General features: G+C 46.8%; 1 protein-coding gene across 23 annotated transcripts in view; it reads right to left on the bottom strand.

The window, feature by feature from the left end:
* REV1 (REV1 DNA directed polymerase) overlaps positions 1 to 7,228 on the bottom strand; it is a 95,018-nt gene extending 87,790 nt beyond the window's left edge. For 4 of the 23 annotated variants that reach the window (XR_016229161.1, XM_008253431.5, XM_070068727.2 and 1 more), the window contains exon 1: positions 6,801 to 6,964. The gene's annotated coding sequence lies outside the window, so the exon portion shown is untranslated. Of the gene's footprint in view, positions 1 to 6,800; positions 6,991 to 7,119 lie in introns of those variants that run through there. The other 19 variants (XM_051842644.3, XM_051842645.3, XM_051842646.3 and 16 more) reach the window with 13 other exon arrangements.
* Positions 7,229 to 20,064: the final 12,836 nt, after the last annotated feature.

The raw sequence follows: 20,064 nt of genomic DNA, 5'->3' as shown, positions 1-20,064 counted from the left end.
GTGATCAGAAGGGTGACTGTCAGTTCAGCCACACTTCACAATCACAAAGGAGGATACACTGCCCTATTTCTCTTCCTAGGATTCCAATGAGAATTAAACAACAACAACAAAAAACTGAATGAAAGCACTCTTTAGGGTACAAAGGATTACAAAAGGTAAAAACAAATCTTTCTGGGGTGGAAGTGTTATTCTAAAATACTAAATAATTATCATGTAAGTATTTTTAAAATTCAGTATTGTTTCAGCTTAAATAACTGAACAAAAATGCTTGAAATGAAGAGTTAACAAGTCCTCAAGAAGTACAGCTGCTTATTATAAGCATAAAATTTTGCATTTTATGAAAAGCATTTAAAATAGCAAGGAATCTAAGAGTTGATGTTGTAGCGTAGAGGGCTAAGTGGCCACCTGCAATGCAGGTATGCCATCTGAGTCCTAGATGCTCCACTTCCAACCCAGCTCTCTGCTAATAAGCCTGAAAAAGCACAGAAGATGTCCCAAGTGCTTAGGCCCCTGCACCCATGCAGGAGACCTGGAAGAAGCTCTTGGATTCGGCCTGTCCCATCCCTGGTCATTGCAGCCATTTGGGGAGCGAACAGCAGATGGACAGTCTCTCTCCACTTCTCCCTTTGTAACTCGGTTTTTCAAATAAGTAAGTAAATCTTTAAAATTAAAGAGCAAGGAATCTAAGTCAAAATTTCAACTACATAATTCAGACTAGTGTATAGAAGAAAAATTAGGTCTACTGTTAGTAATCACAAATGTAAGAACAATGGGGTTTAGAGAATACAAAAATGCAGCCACTGCTTTCTGACTAATCTCCATAAGGGTTATTTTAGACTTGTGTGTGAGATTAGGAATACCGAAGCCCGTAAGCTTTTAACTAACATTCTGGTTACTCATATACTGGGTTGACCACAAACTATTCATACAACAATCAAATTTTCTGCCCATCCATACCTAATCTTTTTAATTCAAACATAAAGCCATGGAAACTCCACTGGCCTTTAAAATATTTCTCAAGCTATCCTATGTGGCTAAGACAGCTACTTGCCTACATGAGAAAAAGCCCAATTTCCAACTGCATTATATTATAAACAGAGAACAAGAATTTTTTCTATTAAAGCCTAAATCACAATTTTACAAGAATGTATCGTCCCATTATTCAATTTTCTGAGTTACTAGGTGTTGGTCTTTCCCTGGGTGATGTATGGGACAGCTTAGTGAAGCAGGAAAAAAAAAATGATCTTAGCAGGTAAAGCCGCCGCCTGCACTGCTGGCATCCCACATGGGCGCCGGGTCAAATTCCAGCAGCTCCACTTATGATCCAGCTCTCTGCTATGGCCTGGGAAAGCAGACAAGACAGCCCAAGTTCTTAGGCTCCTGCACCCATGTGGGAGACCTGGATGAAGCTCCTGTCTCCAGACTGGCGCAGCTCCAGCCATTGGGGTCAACTGGGGAGTGAACTAGCGGATGGAAGACCTTTTTCTCTGTCTCTGTCTCTCTTTGCCTCTCCTTCTATGTAACTCTGACTTTCAAATAAATAAATTAAAAAAAAAAAAGGAGTAAAGATAATATTTGCCCAAAAATCAGCAGAAATGCATCATTAACAATTTTGACTATTTGCTATCTTAGACATTTGTTTTCTTAAATCTGATATCACATATTTTACAGAAAACCTTTTCAAACTACAAGGCTGATATACCATTACAGATAATGCTTTGAGTTATTTCAATGACTTGTTAATAAAAATGAAAAACCATAAATGATTTTACGTATCAGCCTATTAAAATGTTTCACACTTAAAAAATACACAGCCATTTAAGTACAGTAATGGTAGTTAAATCTGTTAAAAATCTTAGCCATAAATAATGATGAAATTGCCAGCAGTTAAGAGGAACACATGCTCTTTATGGTAAAATGAAACCTTGTTTTTACTGTGTTCCATAGCACATTGGTCATGACCTTGAGTTACAGAATCAACTAGAACTAGGTTGAAATCCTGGGACCTTTTTTACCCATATGACCAGCCAAGTAACATCATGTCTCTAAATCTATTTCTTTATAACTCTGCCTATTTTACATGGTGGTTGTGAATACTAAATAAGACAATGCACTTAGCAAAGACCATGGCATACAGTACATTTTAATAATTTAGCAATTTTATTAAGTTTTGGAACCAATGTTAGAAGCAGTATTTTGAAATTTCTTAAGTTTAATGCAAAGATTTTAGGATCTTACTACTTGTTAAAGTTCAGACTGAAAAATAAAAAAAGCATAATGTTCCTAGGACCAAGTAAAAATAACTGGTTTTATGCAAGTGTAATTGTCACGGGCATAATCTTAATTTATAAGAATACAAAGCTGCAATAGCACAAAATATCTATCATTTCAAAGTCATTATTCGTCTCCATCAATTCTTTCCTCTCCTATTTCTGTAACTGCTAAAAAAAAAAATCACACTAAGAAACAAAAGGAAAAGGAAGATATAACCAGGCTACTTTAAACTCCAATTAAGAATTAAATACAATTTTTGGGGGGTGGGGAGAGATACCCATAATGAAAGGTGGCAGAAACATACTAAACATAATAAAATATTTCTTCCTTCCAAAATACCACAAGATTCATACTTTAACTAGATCTTCAAGGATTTTTCTGTCTAAAGACAGGAAGCCTCCAGCAAGTCTTTTCATCACCACAATCGTATCTGCAGTCGAACTTCAAAGGGAACTATATGAAAGACACTCTGGCGGGTGCCTATTGAGATAATCACTCTTAGCATCTTCCACAGATCGAAGAATAAAAAACCTGACTTACACATTAAGACCAAATACAGGTCACTATTCTCAGCAGTTTATTTTTTAATTTGTTCTAGACACCTATAAATCTATTTATTTTATAAATGACTTCCATAAATATAATTCTGGTAGCCAACAAAAATTCAGCAAAAAAGGTAATGCAAAGCTCAATTAGGGCCAGCGCTGTGCCGTAGTAGGTTAAGCCTCTGCAAATGCTGGCATCCTATATGAGCGCCGGGTTCCTGTGCCTGATGTTCCTCTTCAGATCCAGCTCTCTGCTATGGCCTGAGAAAGCAGTGGAAGACCTTTCTGCCTGTCTCCTCTTCTCCCTGTCTGTAACGCTCTCAAACAAATAAATTATTTTCAAAAACTCAATTAGTCATGTTTATCTTACATCAAAACAAATTATTTTTATTATTACTATCTAAAAAGTAGAGAATTAAAGAGACAATCAACCTTCCATTTACTAGTTCACTTCCTAAATCCCCAAAGTCAAGGAGCCAGAAACTCAATGCAGGCATTCCATGTGGATGACAGGGACCAGCGACCATCTCTGCTGCCTCCCAGAGTCTGCATCAGTAGGACACTAGAATTAAAAGACATGAGACATGGCTGTCCCAAGTGGTATCTCAACCGCTGTGCCAAACACACCAAAACAAGAGTCCTGGGACCAGCGCTGTGGCACAGCGGGTTACTGCCCTGGCCTGAAGCACCGGCATCCCATACGGGCACCAGTTCAAACCCGGCTACTCCCCTTCCGATCCAGCTCTCTGCTATGGCCTGGGAAAGCAGAGAAGATGACCAAGTCCTTGGGGCCCTGCACCCACGTGGGAGACCCAGAAGAAGCTCCTGGCTTCGGATTGGCGCAGCTCCGGCCATCAGGGGAGTGAACCATCGAATGGAAGACCTCTCTCTCTCTGCCTCTACTCTCTGTTTTGATTTTTATTTATTTGAAAGTCCTAATACTCCAATTTCAAATCATCTTTTAAAAGTATAAAAAACAGGGCCAGCACTGTGGCATAGCAGATATGGGCGCCGGTTTGAGTTCCGGATGCTCCACTTCTCATCCAGCTCTCTGCTAAGGCCTGGGAAAGCAGTAGAAGATGGCCAAGTCCTTGGGCCCCTGCACCAGTGTGGGAGACCCGGAAAAAACTCCTAGCTTCGGATCAGCTCAGCTCTTGCCGTTGCAGCCATTTGGGGAGTGAACCAGCCGATGGAAGACCTCTCTCTCTCTGCATCTCCCTCTCTGTAACTCTGCCTCGCAAATAAATATTATAAAAAACTGCATCGTAAGCACTTTACGATTAACCCAATGACTCACTGTAAGCCTACAAGATAGGTATTACAGTCACCTTACAGACAAGAAAAGCACCAAATTACTAACATGCCCAGGGACACACAAACAGTAAATGTTAGGAGCCAGGATATGACTGATTGCAGAGCCAACGTTCAAATCCACTACACCACTTATTCACTTAACAAGTTCTACTGAGAGCCTGTTACCTATCAGGCACAGCTCTAAGAACTGAAGACAGAGCTGGGAACAAATCAGGCCACCGTCCTCTAATTGGGAAGAGGCCTGGGATCAGAGTAGTATGGGGATGAGAGGAAATCAATAAATAATAAAATACTGTATCTTCACCTACTTATAAACAAAGAATCAAAAGTGATAGAGGGGGGCTGGCTTCTTCTCCTTTAGGGACCAGGGAGGGCCTCTCTCAGGTGACATTTGGGCAGCAAACTGAAGCTGCACTGGCAAGAGCCAAGACCACCTTGAGGCAGGAGTGGTCCAGCTAAGGGAACAGCAAGTCTAATATCCAAGGAAAGACCAGAGTAGAGATGAGTCATGTGGGAGGAGATGAGGGATGGAAGTCAGCAGGTGCCCAATCACCTCACGTCCAGATGGGTTGGGGTAAGGGACTGGATGCAATGTTAACAGGAAGCTTTCAGGAGACTCCGAGCTAGAAACAATCTGAGTTAGCTTTCAAAAGATCACACTGATTCTCATGTGGGGTAGTCAGCCATAAGGAATACCACCTCCAGCAAAGCCACTGTTTCACCAGGTCCAGCAAGAAATACTGGGGAAGTAGACTAGGATTCACGTGCAGCTGACAAGTAGATTAGATACTCAAAGGGCCTGCAAATTCATTGCCTCTGAAAAAGACTTTTTAACATCCTTCATTCCCCTCCCACCTCCTTCTGAGTTGCATTGGGAAAAAAATTATTCTTTAGTAGCAATTAATATCCATGTTAACTAAAGATTTATTTATGAATCTCAAAGTCAGAGTTACAGAGAGAGGGGGAGACCAAGTTCCTTCATCTGCTGGTTCACTCCCCAGATGGACGCCATCAACCAGGGCTGGGCCAGGCTGAAGCCAGGAGCCAGGAGCTAAATCCAGGTCTCCTATGCTGGTGGCAGGGGCCCAAATACCTGAGCCATCTGCTGCTGCTTTTCCTAAGTCATTAGCAGGGAGCTAGAGTGGAACTGGAGCAGCTGGGACAAGAACCAGCACCCGTAAGGGGATACCAGCTTTACCCGCTACAAAGGCCCCTCTTCATTCTTAAACGTTTTGTTTAATCTACCCTGTGATTTACAATATGCCACACATACACATTCTTGAAAGGCAGAATGAACCAGGGATATCCCAGTCTAGGACTTGTTCGGGTATTCATGCGGATGCAAACAAGAGTGCGGCTTTTCTCTTCCGGTTAGCTTTCCTCTCACACTTCCCCTCTAGAACACCTTGGTTCCTTCTAACTGTGGATTTCAGTAAGGAAGTATGACGATGGGAATATGGATTTATTGCACACCCACTATATACCACGGTCTCACTAGATGCCTTACATTGAAGAATTCACTTAATCCTCAGCTACCCAAAGTGGGAACTTAAGTTCTCATTTTATAAATGAGAAAAAAAAAAAATCAAAGATACCAGTAACCTGGTCCAAGGTCACATGGCTAATAAGTGGCAAAACCAGAATTCAAACCCACATCTAATTCTGAAGTTCTCGTCTTTCTATTACAGCAGCTGTCAAAAGAAAGCGGGGCTATCAAAACACACCTCCCATGCGACCCCTGTAACTTTAGCGACTAGGCTGCACCTGGGAGCGCAGGTCTCTTTCTTTCTCTCTTATGAAGTTAGGGGCGGGGGGCATGGAGAGACCCTACACAAGCACTTTATCTCGAAACATTATTTTCTACTTGAGCCTTCACAGACATGAATCCTAAAAAGTGACTCCCATGCCTTTAAAAAAAAAAACCTCTTAACAGAAATGTATTGTTTACCATAAAACAGGGCTAAACAGATGAAAGACAGAATCCGCGCCCTGAGAGCTGTTAGCAAGGAGACCCGTTCACAAACTGGGCACACGCAGAGCGCGCAGTGCACACGCACCGGCTGCACCGCGGCGGCGGCTGCGGGGGCCGCGGCAAAGGCGCCCAGCACGTGAGGGGACGGACAAGCCAGGAGTGCCCAAAAACTGTCCGGGGGTATTTCCCCGACGGGGTCCGGGACCCCGCGCGGGGGCCTGCGGGCCAGCGCCGGTCCCCGACAGCGCTCTGCGGACGCCCGCAAACGCGCACGAATGAATGGCGCGGGACGGAAGGGCCGGCCGGGCGCCGGCGCGACAGCAGGGGCAGCAGCGACGAGTTTGCGGCGCGGGGAGGTGTCCGCCGGCGGGACGCGCGGGGAGGGCCGCGGGCGCGCGGGGCCGACGGAGCGGTCGTGTGCGGGCGCCGGGGCCGGCCGCGCCATGGCGGCGGGGAAGCGGAGGTCACGCGTTACATAACCCGGCAGCTCCGGCGCGGGAGCGGGAGCCGCGGGGCAGCCGCAGGCCGCGCGAGGGACGCACGGGGCTGCGGGCCCCGCGGCCGGCGCGCCCCTCCCCCGCCCCGCCGGGCTTGAGGAGGCCCGCAGCCGCCAGGCGCGTCTCTGCGGCCGGCTCCGGCGACTCGTGTCCGGCCCTGCCCCTCCCCCACCCCGCCGCCGGCCGGGGGTCGCTCACCTTCCGCGTTGCCCCACACCACCATGCCCGGACGCGGCCGCCTGCTCCGGCTTCGCGGGCCCCGGGGCTGCGCCGCCGCACAGTGTCCTCGCCGCGGGAAAGCAGTCACGCCGCCGCGCCGCGGTCCACGCTCCCCCCACACTCGCGGCGGTCGGCCCGCGCGCGCTGACGCGCGCCGGCGCCACCTGCCCCTCCCCCCCGGCGGGCGCGCGCGCTGCAGTTCCGCCCCGCCCCGCCCCAGCTGCGGCGGCCGGCCCAGTGCGCGCACGCGCGCGCAGCCTACCAGCCGCGTCCCCCACCCCCACCAACGCGCACTCACCCCGCGCGGCGCACGCGCTCGGCTCGCGCACACACGCGCACGCGCGCGCGCGCGGCGGGGGCAACCGGGACGCCTGGCGCGGCGCGGCAGCCCGCCCCTCCCGGCCCCGCCCTCCTCTCGCGCCGCCGCCCGCAGGGGGCAGCGCCTGGGCGACACGTGACCGTCTCGCTGGCGGGGGCAGCGTGGGTCCGCCTCCGCATCGCGCCTTCCGCCCTGCGCGCTGTCACCGCCGCGCGTCCAGTTGTGGTCGCGGGCCCTCGGGGGTGGGGGCGTCCTCTGTTGACTCGGGGCTCCCCAGGACGGGAGGACACAAGTCCGGGGACTTGAAACCCTGGTGCTGTCTCAAGCCGGGCCCCCGGCACGAGCCTTTGATTCACAGCGACATCTAGCGGCGGGAGAGAGGCACGCGCTCTGACGCGCGCCTGGTCGGGGCGCCATGGAGACTCGGCCCACACGGCTCGGCCGCGGGCTCTGGGGGACTCGCGCGGTCTCCCGCAGGGCGCGGACGCCATGCTCCGTCCTGCGGGAGACCACGCGTCCCGCGTGGGGCCTGGATTTTGTCACACGAGGGCAGGGGTTCCGTCCCACACGCGGTCTTGGGGTTACACGGGAGAGCGGTCTTCTGATAAAAAGAGGAAAACTCGCGTGCGTGGCTCGTCACGGCTGCGTGAACAGTTCTGATCTGGGGCTTTCTACAAACAGCGCGCCGTCAGGACCGCGTCCCCGCGTCGGCCGTGCGGGTTTGTCGTTGCTCGCCGTGCGCGAGGGGAAGCCGGTGTCCGTGCCGCACTTTCCTTCGCCTCAGATACTCCGGAGGAGTTTGCCAGGGACGCGCGCCCTGGGGAGGCGCAAATATTCAGACTGCTTTTGGCTCCCTTCCCCCGCCCCATTGCTTCCGTTTTATTTTGCCATTTTACAGCCCTTGGTGAAACTACTTCGGCTTCAGTATTCTCATCGCTAACCCAGCACACTCCTGCTACTGTTCTGAGACGTCACAATTTCAAACAAGAGTGGATTTTCAACAGGTTTCCCACAAGCTGCCAACACCAGGAGGTCGTATGCTGAGATGGCCCCGAAAACCAGTGGCAACCCTCTGAATTCGGGGTGTATTTTATTTAAGGGTAATTTCTAAATGGTAGTATTTCCATTAAAAAATTGGCAAAACTGGATTTCGAATGAATGAGTGGTGATAATAAGAAATGAAGAGCTCAGGGCCGGCACCATGGCTCACTTCCGGCATCCCATATGGGCGCCGGGTTCTGTCCCGGTTAGGGCGCCGAATTCTGTCCCGGTTGCTCCTCTTCCAGGCCAGCTCTCTGCTGTGGCCCGGGAAGGCAGTGGAGGATGGCCCAAGTGCTTGGGCCCTGCACCCCATGGGAGACCAGGAGAAGCACCTGGCTCCTGCCTTCGGATCAGTGGGGTGCGCCGGCCACAGCGGCCATTTGGAGGGTGAACCAACGGAAGGAAGACTGACTCTCTCTCTCTCTCTCTCTCTCGTCTGTCTATAACTCTACCTGTCAAATAAAAAAAAGAGAGAGAGAAAAGAAATGAAGAGCTCTTAAGGAGCTAGCGCTGTGGTGTAGCAGATAAAGCTGCCGCCCAATTGCCAAGCTCCCATTGACATGTGATTTTCCACAGCATCTGTAACCCAAAAGAAATGCCCAACAGTTCTGTTTATTACAACCTGGTAACTGATTGAAGAAGATAATACACATACATTGAAGGCCAAAGTATTTTAATTTCTCTTTTTAAGATTTACTTATTTATTTGAGAGGCAGAGCACACACACACACACACACACATGGTTGGGGGGGGTCTTCCATTGCTGGTTTACTCCCCAAATGGCCTCAAAAGCAAGGGCTGGGCCAGGTAAGAGCTTCATCCTGGTTTCCTACATGGGTGTAGAGGCCCAAGGACTTGGGCCATCCTCTACTGCTTTCCCAGGTGCATTAGCAGGGAGCTGGATCGAAAGTGGAGCAGCTGGGACTTGAACCCGCGTCCAAATGGGATGAACTTGCAGGAGGCAATAATTTAACCACCCACTGCACTGGCCCCTTAATTTCATTCTTAAACAACCATCATCAGGAATAATGGCCTTACTAATGGAATATGTGAACCAACTGGACAACATACCACTTCTCATACTTCATAACCAGGTTGGATAGCCTCACCCTCATTTTCCATTCCACTTTGGCGAGAATGTGCCTACATACTGCTGGATACTTCACACTCTATCCTTGCCACAGGTTCTTGCCATACTAAGTGGGATCACTACAATGGAAAGCAACATTTTTTAAAAAGTATTTATTTATTTGAAAGAGTTACATACAAAGAGAAAGAGATGCAGAGAGAGAGAGAGAGAGGCCTTCCATTCACTGGCTCACTTCCCAACTGGCCACAACGGCCAGAGCTGTACCTATCTGAAGCCGGGAGCCAGGAGCTGTTTCTGGGTCTCCCATGTGGGTGCAGGGGCCCAAGGACTTGGGCTGTCTTCTGCTGCTTTCCCAGGCCACAGCAGAGAGCTGGACGGGAAGTGGAGAAGCCGGGTCTCAAACTGGCGCCTGTATGGGATGCCGGCACTGCAGGTGGTGGCTTTACCTGCTACACCACAGCCCTAGCCCCAGGTTACATTCTTAAGCTACATTTCCCACCATGTAAGCTGTGTAGCAGTGATTTTTTACCAAGAGATTATCCTCTTCAACAATCCTTTCACCTACTGGTGATCCAGGCCTGAATCAACCATTTTATTGGACTGTAAGGGATGTTTAACCAATCACATCATTCCTTCTGTTTTTATTACCTGCAATTCTTCCGAGAAGAATCCCAGTTTACCAACTAGGATAAACTCTAATTTCTCCTTAAAAATAAAGGCAATTGCTTCAATAGTGGTAAATGAGCTCGTTCTCTATTCTTTTTTCCTTAAAAATCCAATTGTACGGATAGGTTTTCATTTATTGATTAGAATCCTGCAATCAATTACCACATTTTTTTAAGTTTTATTTTATTTTTATTTGAAAGACAATTAGAGAGAGAGGTAGAGACAGAGAGAGAGAGGTCTTCCATCCGCTGGTTCACTCCCCAGATGGCCACAATGGCCAGAGCTGCGCCAATAAGTCAGGAGTCAGAAGCTTCCTCCGGGTCTCCCACGTGGGTGCAGGGGCCCAAGGACTTGGGCCATCCTCTACTGCTATCCCAGGCCATAGCAGAGAGCTGGATCGCAAGTGGAGCAGCCAAAACTTGAACCAGTATCCATATGGGATGCCGGTGTTTCAGGCCAGGGCGTTAACCCACTGCGCCACAGCGCCAGCCCCTACCGTATTCTTTTTATGAACAAATTGTCTCACATTTAGCCAAGGAAAGCCCTTCAAGCTGGGATGAGGCTATGCAGGTCTCCCAGACAGCAGCAGCATTCCAGGCACTGGGGACAGTGAGGTGAAAGGAACTTGATCTTGGTCTCCCACATGAGTGGCAGGACCCCAAGCACTTGAGCCGTTATCTACTGATTCATGGAGTGTGCTTTAGCAAGCTGGATCCGAAACAGAATCCCTGGGAGTCCAGTCAGGCACTCCAGTAAGGGATGCGGCTGTCCTAAGCAGCAACTTAAATGCTGTGTGAAATGCCTGCCCCGTGGTTGACTTTACTTAAAAAAATAAATAAAATAAAATAAAATAAAATAAAATAAAATAAAATCCCTAGGGCCAGTGCTGTGATGTAGTAGGTTAAGCCTCGCCTGCAGCTCTGGCATCCCATTTGGCACTGGTTCAAGCCCCGGCTGCTCTACATCTGATCCAGCACCCAGATATGGCCTGGAAAAGCAGTAGAAGATGGCCCAAGTGCTTGGGCACCTGAACCTACATGGGAGACCCCGAAAAAGCTCCTGGCTCCTGGCTTTGGATTGGTGAAGCTCTGGCTGTTGTGGCTATCCAGGTAGTGAACCAGCAGATGGAAGACTTCCCTCTCTCTCTCTTTCACTCTCTCTCTCTCTCTCTGCCTCTCCTTCTCTCTGTGTGTAACTCTAACTTTCAAGTAAATAAATCTTTAAAAAATAAATAAATAAATAAAATAATATCATGCAGTTGGATACAATCAACTAAGGAACGGGTAGAGAGAGAACACGCGTAATGATCAAGATTTGGAGCACACCTATATCTACGTGTTGCTGAGGCAATGGGGACACAGCAAAGGAGGTTTGGGACTGTGTGCTGTCAGTGAAATCAACGGAGAAGGAAAAGAGGGCAATGGTATGAAAACCAAAGCAGGGAGTGCTTCAAGGATGGAAGATCAACTGAGAGACACGCTGCTGATAACTCACTACGTTAAGGACTCAGAATGGCTATTAGCCTAGACAATGAGGATGTCACTAGGAACTTGGACAAGCCCTTCAGAGAGGAGGGGACAAAAATCTTGATTGACACAATAGAATATGAGAGGGGAGGAAGTAGATGGATCCAGGTCAGAGGTGACAGCATTTTGTCTAGCTTGCTTACTGCGGGAGGTAGTAGAAGTAGACTTTAAGAATGCTTTCCTTCCTTCCTTCCTTCCTTCCTTCCTTCCTTCCTTCCTTCCTTCCTTCCTTCCTTCTTTCCTTCCTTCCTTCCTTCCTTCCTTCCTTCCTTCCTTCCTTCCTTCCTTCCTTCCTTCCTTCCTTTTCTTTTTAGGATTATCTGTTTGAAAGGCAGAGTGACAGAAAGAGAAGGGGAGAGACACAGAGAGATCTTCCACCTGCTGTTTCACTCCCCAAATAGCCACAAAGTCCTGGGCTGGACCAGGCCAAAGCAAAGATCTTGGGACCCCATCTGAGTCTCCCACATGGATTGCATCCCAATCATTTGGGGCATCTTCCTCTGCTTTCCCAGAAGCATTGGCAGAGAACTGGATTGAAAGTGGAGCAGCCAGAACTCGAACCAGCGCCCATATGACATGTCAGCGTCGTAAGCAGTGGCTTGAGCTGCCATGCCACAAGATGATTTTAAGATAAAGTCAAAGGTTTTGCTGATAGGTTGCATGTAGGGTTTAGGGTGGAAGAAACTTCGTATTTTTAACCTGAACAACCAGAAGAAGGGTACTGCTATGTACAAAAATGAGAGAGTGCAGAGGAGCTGGCTTGCAACCAAGCCTCTTGGTTCTACTTGTACCCTCATTCCTAATTCCAGAGGCATTGGGTGCCTTCAACTCCTGGAGGGCCTTGGGTTGTTTCTCCTTCTTCCCCCCAGAGGTACTTAACTTTCAGTTTCTCCTCTTCAGCCAAGTATGTCCCCCAAGCCTTCAGGTTTCCAGCTTCCAAATTTTTTGTTGACATCTCTCCATTTTCATTCTCCTTTCCTTGTGTATTTAAGTCCCTTTAATTAAAATTTTCATTTATAGTTAGTTTTGTGATGTTTGGAAAGGGACAGAGAAAATAATGTGTGTTTAATGCAGAGTTTTAACAGCCAGCTTCCTTGTGTGATTTTTTTTAATTTAATAAATGCATATTTTCATAGTTTGGTCAGGTCAGGATCATCCATAGAGCTTACCCTAGGTAATCCAGGGACTTCTGGCTGAGATAGATCAGTGATCTGTCACAGTGAATGTTTCCTTCCTGCCTTCCTCCTCTCATTCTTTGATTCTTCTTCTCACATGTAAAGCAGTGTATTTGATTTGAGAGTTACCTGGGAATAGTACCACTTGGCCCCAACCTGGAAAAAGTCAAAGTGTGCAGTCACCATTTAAAATTGGACAACGTGAATGGGTGTGTCTGAATTTCAGGCCATACCCCCTTATGTACATTTATTCTTCGATCAGGTGGATGCTGGACTCACACATGACTTGCTTTCTAGAGAATTTAGAACTGGAACAGAGAGAAGGTGTTTCCATGTGACTTGTAACTTTGGGGATTCTGCATGAACTCAGGCCAGTGCAGACTTTTTTTTTTCTTTTCTTCTTCTTCTTCTTCTTTCTTTCTTTTTTTTTTTTTTTTTTTTTTTTTTTTTTTTTGACAGGCAGAGTGGACAGTGAGAGAGAGAAACAGAGAGAAAGGTCTTCCTTTGCTGTTGGTTCAACCTCCAATGGCCACCACAGCCGGCGCATTGCGCTGATCCGAAGCCAGGAGCCAGGTACTTATCCTGGTCTCCCATGCGGGTGCAGGGCCCAAAGACTTGGGCCATTGTCCACTGCACTCCCGGGCCATAGCAGAGAGCTGGCCTGGAAGAGGTGCAACCGGGACAGAATCTGGCACCCCAACCAGGACTAGAACCCGGTGTGCTGGCACCGCAGGTAGAGGATTAGCCTAGTGAGCGACGACGCCGGCCTCCAGTGCAGACTTTTACAGTGGATTCTTGGAGCAAAATGGTAGAAGGTGGAGAGACTCCTTCCTGTGTCTCCCCAGCCCCATCTCATGTCTGCCCTCAGCTCTACACCACAGGCCCGTGTCCTCAGAGTGCATTTCTCTCTCCTGCTTGACCTAACATTGCAGCCAAATGGCACTAACACAGAAGATGTGTGTTTCGCTGATCTGGAAGGTTAATCAAACTTTCTATGGAGACTTAAAGCTGTCCACCCCTCCCTGCGGACATCACAAAGAACCAAGGCCCCAGCTTAGAACCTACACCTCTCAACTCAACTTTCTTGGGGACAAGCAAATTTCCATTTGTGAGGCTTTAGCAGAATCCATCTCCAGGAGTGGCCATGTCCCATGAAGTGGAGAAAAGTTACAGAAGGGCTGACGCCGCTGCTCACTAGGCTAATCCTCCGCCTTGCGGCGCCAGCACCCCGGGGTTCTAGTCCCGGTCGGGGCGCCGGATTCTGTCCTGGTTGCCCCTCTTCCAGGCCAGCTCTCTGCTGTGGCCAGGGAGTGCAGTGGAGGATGGCCCAAGTGCTTGGGCCCTGCACCCCATGGGAGACCAGGAGAAGCACCTGGCTCCTGCCATTGGATCAGCGCGGTGTGCCGGCTGCAGCGCGCCAGCCGTGGCGGCCACTGGAGGGTGAACCAATGGCAAAGGAAGACCTTTCTCTCTGTCTCTCTCTCTCACTGTCCACTCTGCCTGTCAAAATAAATAAATTAATTAATTAATTAAAAAATTAAAAAAAAAAAAGCTACAGAAGGACCTAGACTAGTTTACCCCCACATCCTTTTTGCCCCATTCACCAGAACAGCGAGAAAACCAAAGAAAAGGTCCCAACTGCCCGAATTCTGGGCTAAGCGGGAGAGGCTGACAAGTGTACTCCAAAGGAGCATGTGCCACGTGAGGGACAAATTTCTGCATTAAAAGTAAGCACAGGGGACGGTGCTGTGGTGTAGTGGGTAAAGCTGCCAACTGCAGTGCCGGCATCCCATATGGGCGCTGGTTCGAGTCCAGCTCCACTTCTGATCCAGCTCTCTGCTATGGCCTGGTAAAGCAGTAGAAGATGGCCCAAATCCTTGGGCCCCTGCACCTGTGTGGGAGACCCAGAAGAAGCTCCTGGCTCCTGACTTTGGATTGGCACAGCTCCGGCCGTTGCGGCCATCTTGGGAGTGAACCAGCGGATGAAAGACCTCTCTCTCTCTCTCTGCCTCTCCTCCTCTGTGTAACTCTAACTTTCAAATAAATAAATATTTTTAAAAAAAGGTGGAGCCTGCTTCTGTGTTTTGTTGGAAGACTTCCCTTGTGTGGGTGTTTCAAGTGTGAATACTGAGGCGGGAAAAATACGTTCACATGATGTGCATGGTGACTTGTGCTGCTGGTATTCAAGTGTAACTGACACTTTAACTGGAAACGCAGTTCTGTTGTAGAAAGAGCATCGGCAGGAAGTCATGGACCAGGTTTCTGGTTCTGGGTTTACCACTAATGAGCTGCTTAATTTTGGACCAATAGTTTAACTTCTCTGGGCCTCAGGGTCCTGGTTTACAAAATGAAAGGGTTATGGTCAACAATGCTTTCCTCAGCTCCAGAATTCTATGAAAACCTTAATTGCAACGGTTTAAAAACAAAAAAGCAAAATAAATTGAAATGATTATTATACCATGAAATACTGAAATATTCAAAATAAGACAATTTATTTCATACAATCTTTAAAGCTAAAATGGTCACAGAAATACATTCAACTAAAGACAGAACAATAGAGAGAGCTTTTGTTTCGGGTCTTTTTTTTTTTTTTTTTTTTTTTTTTTAAGATACGAGGAAGCCAGAATAAAGAATAAAGATAAGGGAATTATGAGAGACAAGCAGAATTAATCATTATATGAGTTTAATCAGGGAAAGATTAAAAAAATCAAGAGGCTTAATATTGCAAGCAGCATTCATAATCACAGGCTTTTTAACCATATACACAAGACATCAAATATTATCACATAGGGAAGTAAAGGGCTCAGAGCACAAAAGGGATAAAGAAAGACCAGATTTTTAAAAAGACATTTTCCCTACTCACAGAGGGAGAGAGTGGAGACGCACCGAAAACAAGAGTATTATGTCTGGAAACAACAGCTGATGTTCAGAAGACTGAGGCAAAGGGTAGTGATAGTAAAAATGATTATTAGCCAGCAGAATACATTTCAGCTAAGCAAAACACCAAGCTCAGCTATTACTGTCTCAAGGGTGCACAGCAAATAAGCAGAGATATGAGTGAGCCTTGAAAAAATAGGAAATAAACAACCAAGCAACCAATGTGAAGACAGATTCCAAAATGGAAAGTAGCACATTTATCTTGAAGGGAAAAAACAATAAATAAAACAAAAAAACCACCAACAGAGTATATCAGAATATGCAACAATTCAGGCAAATGACAAATCTCTCGTGGGAAAATGACCAGCAAGAAATGTTTGCTATGGAAAAAGAAATTATTTAGAAGCACTGTTTGGACTCATTTTTATTATTCATATATTTATTTTAGAGAGAGGGAAAAACACTCCCACTCACTGGCTTACTCCCCCAAGTGCCTGTCATGGCCAGGAGCCAGGAGCTTAATCCAGGCCTCCCAGGTTGGTGGTGGGGACCCAGTGACTTGAGCCATCACCGCTGCCTCCCAGGGTCTATGTTAGCAGGAAGCTGGAGTCAGAAGCCAGAGCCAGGATTTGAATACATGCACCATGGTGTGGGACCTGAGTGTCACATCCTGCATCCTTTTTTTTTTTTTTTAAAGATATTATTTATTTATTCGAGAGGTAGAGTTACAGACAGTGAGAGGGAGAGACAGAAAGGTCTTCTGTCCACTGGTTCACTCCCCAGATGGCCGCAACGGCCGGAGCTACGCTGATCTGAAGCCAGGAGCCAGGAGCCTCCTTGGGGTCTCCCACACAGGTGTAGGGGTCCAAGGACTTGGGCCATCCTCCACTGCCCTCCCGGGCCACAGCAGAGAGCTGGATTGGAAGAGGAGCAGCCAGGACTAGAACGGGTACCCAGATGGGACGCCAGCGCCACAGGCGGAGGATTAACCTCCTGCGCCACAGCCCGGCCCCACATCCTGCATCCTAAACACTGGGTTAAACGCTCACTTCAGTCTCACTTGCAGACATGACCAGGTCACACTCAGCCAAACTTCAGGTGTTTCTGGAGGTCAGTGCTGTAATTGTGTAAGAACACCAGTGGCTAGGCCATTATGCACACACGGGTTTTTCTTAAGAGTCATTTGCAAATTCCTGCACAGGAAATTTAATTTCAAAGGCTGACTCAAAGATCAAGAATTTGCCCAATTTAAGAGCCACAAAAAGGTTGGAAGCTGGCCCCTCTGTGACCTTGGGACTAGGACACCACTGCTCAGAAACCCTCCCAGACACAAGAAGGGCACTTAGAAAAGGCAGCAGAACAGAGAAAGCAAGGAGGCAGAGCAATTTGAGGTGAAGAAATCTGAACCCGTGAGATCTGGTGGCCCTTCCTTAGCAAAATTCTCACCTTGGCATCACGGCACTGTGTCCCTTCCAATTTTGGGACGCTGTCCCCTTCACTCTCCACTGGACAGCCGAGCCTTCTGCTGGTCATTTTCTGGGTCTCAGGGTCTGATGTTCCCTCTGCCTGAAACACTCATTCTTGCTCTCTGTTGGGCCAGCTGCAGCTTCTCTCTGAGGTGCTCATCACCGCAGAGTGACCCTCCCTAGCCAAAAGCTGCCATCATCACCTTTTTGTTTAACTCTGTCCCGGTACCATCCCCTCTTTCACCTGCCCAAATAGCCTTTGTTATCATCCTCCCTTGTCGGGATGTGAGCAACTTAGAAAGGACTTGGCTGTCTTGACAGTGCTGTGCACCTGGCATGCACTGGCTGCACAAATAAACTCATGATAATTGGCCAACTCCTGCTGGTTCTTGCTCCAAAATGTCTCTTGGGATTTCCCCTCCAGCTTTATTCCTGTAACTATAGTCTTTGCATGAATCCTTTCTCTTTACTCATAAATGAGAACAATTGTTTCCTACCTTGCCTCTTTTGTTGGCTCATCTCACAACTTATTTCCAGATGATTCTTCCTAAAACAGCACCTTTGCTATGGCTGTCCCTGTGATGGCTTGGGCAGCACCAGCAATGCACCTGTAGAACAAGCTGGGTTTATCACTCATTCTTGTTGCATTCAAGGAGGACATGCTTGATGGGGGACCTTGGGGTATCTCAGACAGAGGATGGGAGAATGAACCCGTTCTGTGATTTGACTTTGGTTGGGTGACTGGGGAGAGGGTCTAAGGAAGTAGGGTACACTCTAGACTGGACATCATCAGATAGCAGGAGTAGTTTGCATGTCTCAGTAAATCTTACCTGAAGGGAGAGGAGACCAGAGGAGGATAAAGTTGTGATTGTTTGGCTGAGAAAGGGGGTGTTTGTTTTTTGGTGAGAGGTAAAGAGGTAAAGCGACTTTTTTTTTTTTTTTGCCTGTGCTTAGACACAATTATGAAGTGGCTTTGATTTTTGTCATATTATTGTGGTTCAGAATGAACTTGTGAGACTATTTATGTCTAGCAGGAGACTAATGTGTCTGGCCATAAGAATCAAGCCTGCTCTGAATATTAGGAGCTATTTCTTTCCTCCCTCCCTCCCTCTTTCCTTCCTTCCTTTTTTCTTTCTTATACCTACCTTTCAGCCAAGGGTCAAGAAAAGGCAGGCCACAGAACACTAATAATGATACCCACTGTTTCACCATTGCCAGGTTAATACTGTTTAAATACAGATAAATGATCCCTGAGTGTAGTCTATGGTTGATCCAGGGTTAATCTTTCCTCTTCCATCTGTTATAGGATGAGTTGTTCAACTTCTGGTGTGACTGGCTGCACACAAGCATTTGAGACTATGGACGGGAAACATCAGTCAAGCATAACACAGGCAATTATCAGAAGCAAAGTGATTGTTAGACTTTATAATGGGGCTTGAAGCTAAGGGTACAGATTATAAAACCCAGGCAATGAAAATATGTCTCATATTCCACCTATGAGAGCCAGATGGCTTTGTCTTTTAGTTAGCCATAGACTGTACTATTTACTCTGCTGTATTTAGATAGGTGCAACCAAAGTGTTGGCCAAGGGACAAACTTCTTGACTGGCTAAGAGAAAACCGAGGGCTACACGATTGTCCATGACAACTCGGCTGATAAATTTAGACGGGTTCCCTGGGTTTCCAGAGCAGAACGAGCGTTACATCTGACTTCTGCTGAAATCAGAGACCAGTTTCAAACCGCTTCACTAATGGGGTTGTTCTCATTGTGGAAATGAGGTATCCCTCCTGGAAGTTCTTGCAAATAACTCGTACTTGCCTCATTTGGAAGGTTTCTATGTATTTTTCTTGAGGAAATAGGATCCAGGGGGAGCACAATAGTTGTAAACATCTGGAGAGCTTGAACAATTGCTCCAAATACACAGGATCAGTAAGTGTGAGCTTGAGAGATATGCAGGAACTTCAAAGAGCTTGTGGAAAATTGAGTTAAGAGAATGAGCTTTTGTACATGGTTATTTTGCAGCTTTATTTGTAGTAGCCATAACCTAGAAAAAGGAAAAATGTCCTACAGTAGATGAATGTTTTTACAAAGTATACATCTTTCATAGAATGGGATGAATTAGAAGCCATAATACTGAGTGGAAAGTGCCAATCTCAAAAGGTCTCAAGCTGAAAAATTCCATTTATCTAGCATTTTTTTAAAAAAGATTTATTTATTTTAAAGGCATAGTTACACAGAGAGAAAATCAGAGAGACAGAGAGAGATCCTCTACCCACTGGTTCACTCCCCAAATGGCTGCAATGGCCAGAGCAGGGCCAATGCAAAGCCAGGAACAAGGAGTTCCATGTGGGTCTGAGATGCGGGTGCAGGGGCCCAAGGACTTGGGCCATCCTCTGCTGCTTTCCCAAGCACATCAGCAGGGAGCTGGATCAGAAATGGAGCAGCCAGAACTCAAACTGGTACCCATAAGGGATATGGGTGCTGCAAGTGGTGGCTTATTGCACTAAACCACAGTGCTGGCCACTATCTAACAGTTTTGCAATGATAAGATGGTAGTGGTAGAAAACAAATCAGTGGATGTCAGATTTTAGGGACAACTAGAGAGAGCAGTTAGCGTGATTCTATAATGGCAGCATGAGAAATATCTTGTAGTGATGGAACAGCCCTGTATCTTGATTGCGATTTTGGTTACACTAATCTACACTTGTGAAAATGTAACATAGAAATATTTATAAATATTATATCAATGTCAGTTTCCTAATTTTAATATTGTATTATAATTATGTAGGATGAAGTCTTTGAGAAAAACTGGGCAAAAGATACATATGATCGCTGTACTATCTTAGCAACTTCCTAGAAATCTGTAATTATTTCAAGAGAAAAAATTAAAAATTATAAATGATTATGGGTTTATTTTGCTACACAATTTTGAAATTCATTCATAGTTTTTCCATAATACACATTTTATATCATGAAAAGAAACCTTTTTTGCATCAAAAAAACCTCAATTCCATTTTCCATGAACTTACTGAAGTACCCTCATATAAGCCTGATGTCAATATAAGAAGTATCCATGGCGTCAT

The sequence above is a fragment of the Oryctolagus cuniculus genome, chromosome 2 (assembly GCF_051225735.1).
Source record: "Oryctolagus cuniculus isolate XC-2025 breed Fujian yellow rabbit chromosome 2, ASM5122573v1, whole genome shotgun sequence".
NCBI lineage: Eukaryota > Metazoa > Chordata > Mammalia > Lagomorpha > Leporidae > Oryctolagus > Oryctolagus cuniculus.
The sequence above is the reverse complement of the archived record's forward strand: the minus strand, read 5'-3'. Positions and strand labels throughout refer to the sequence as shown.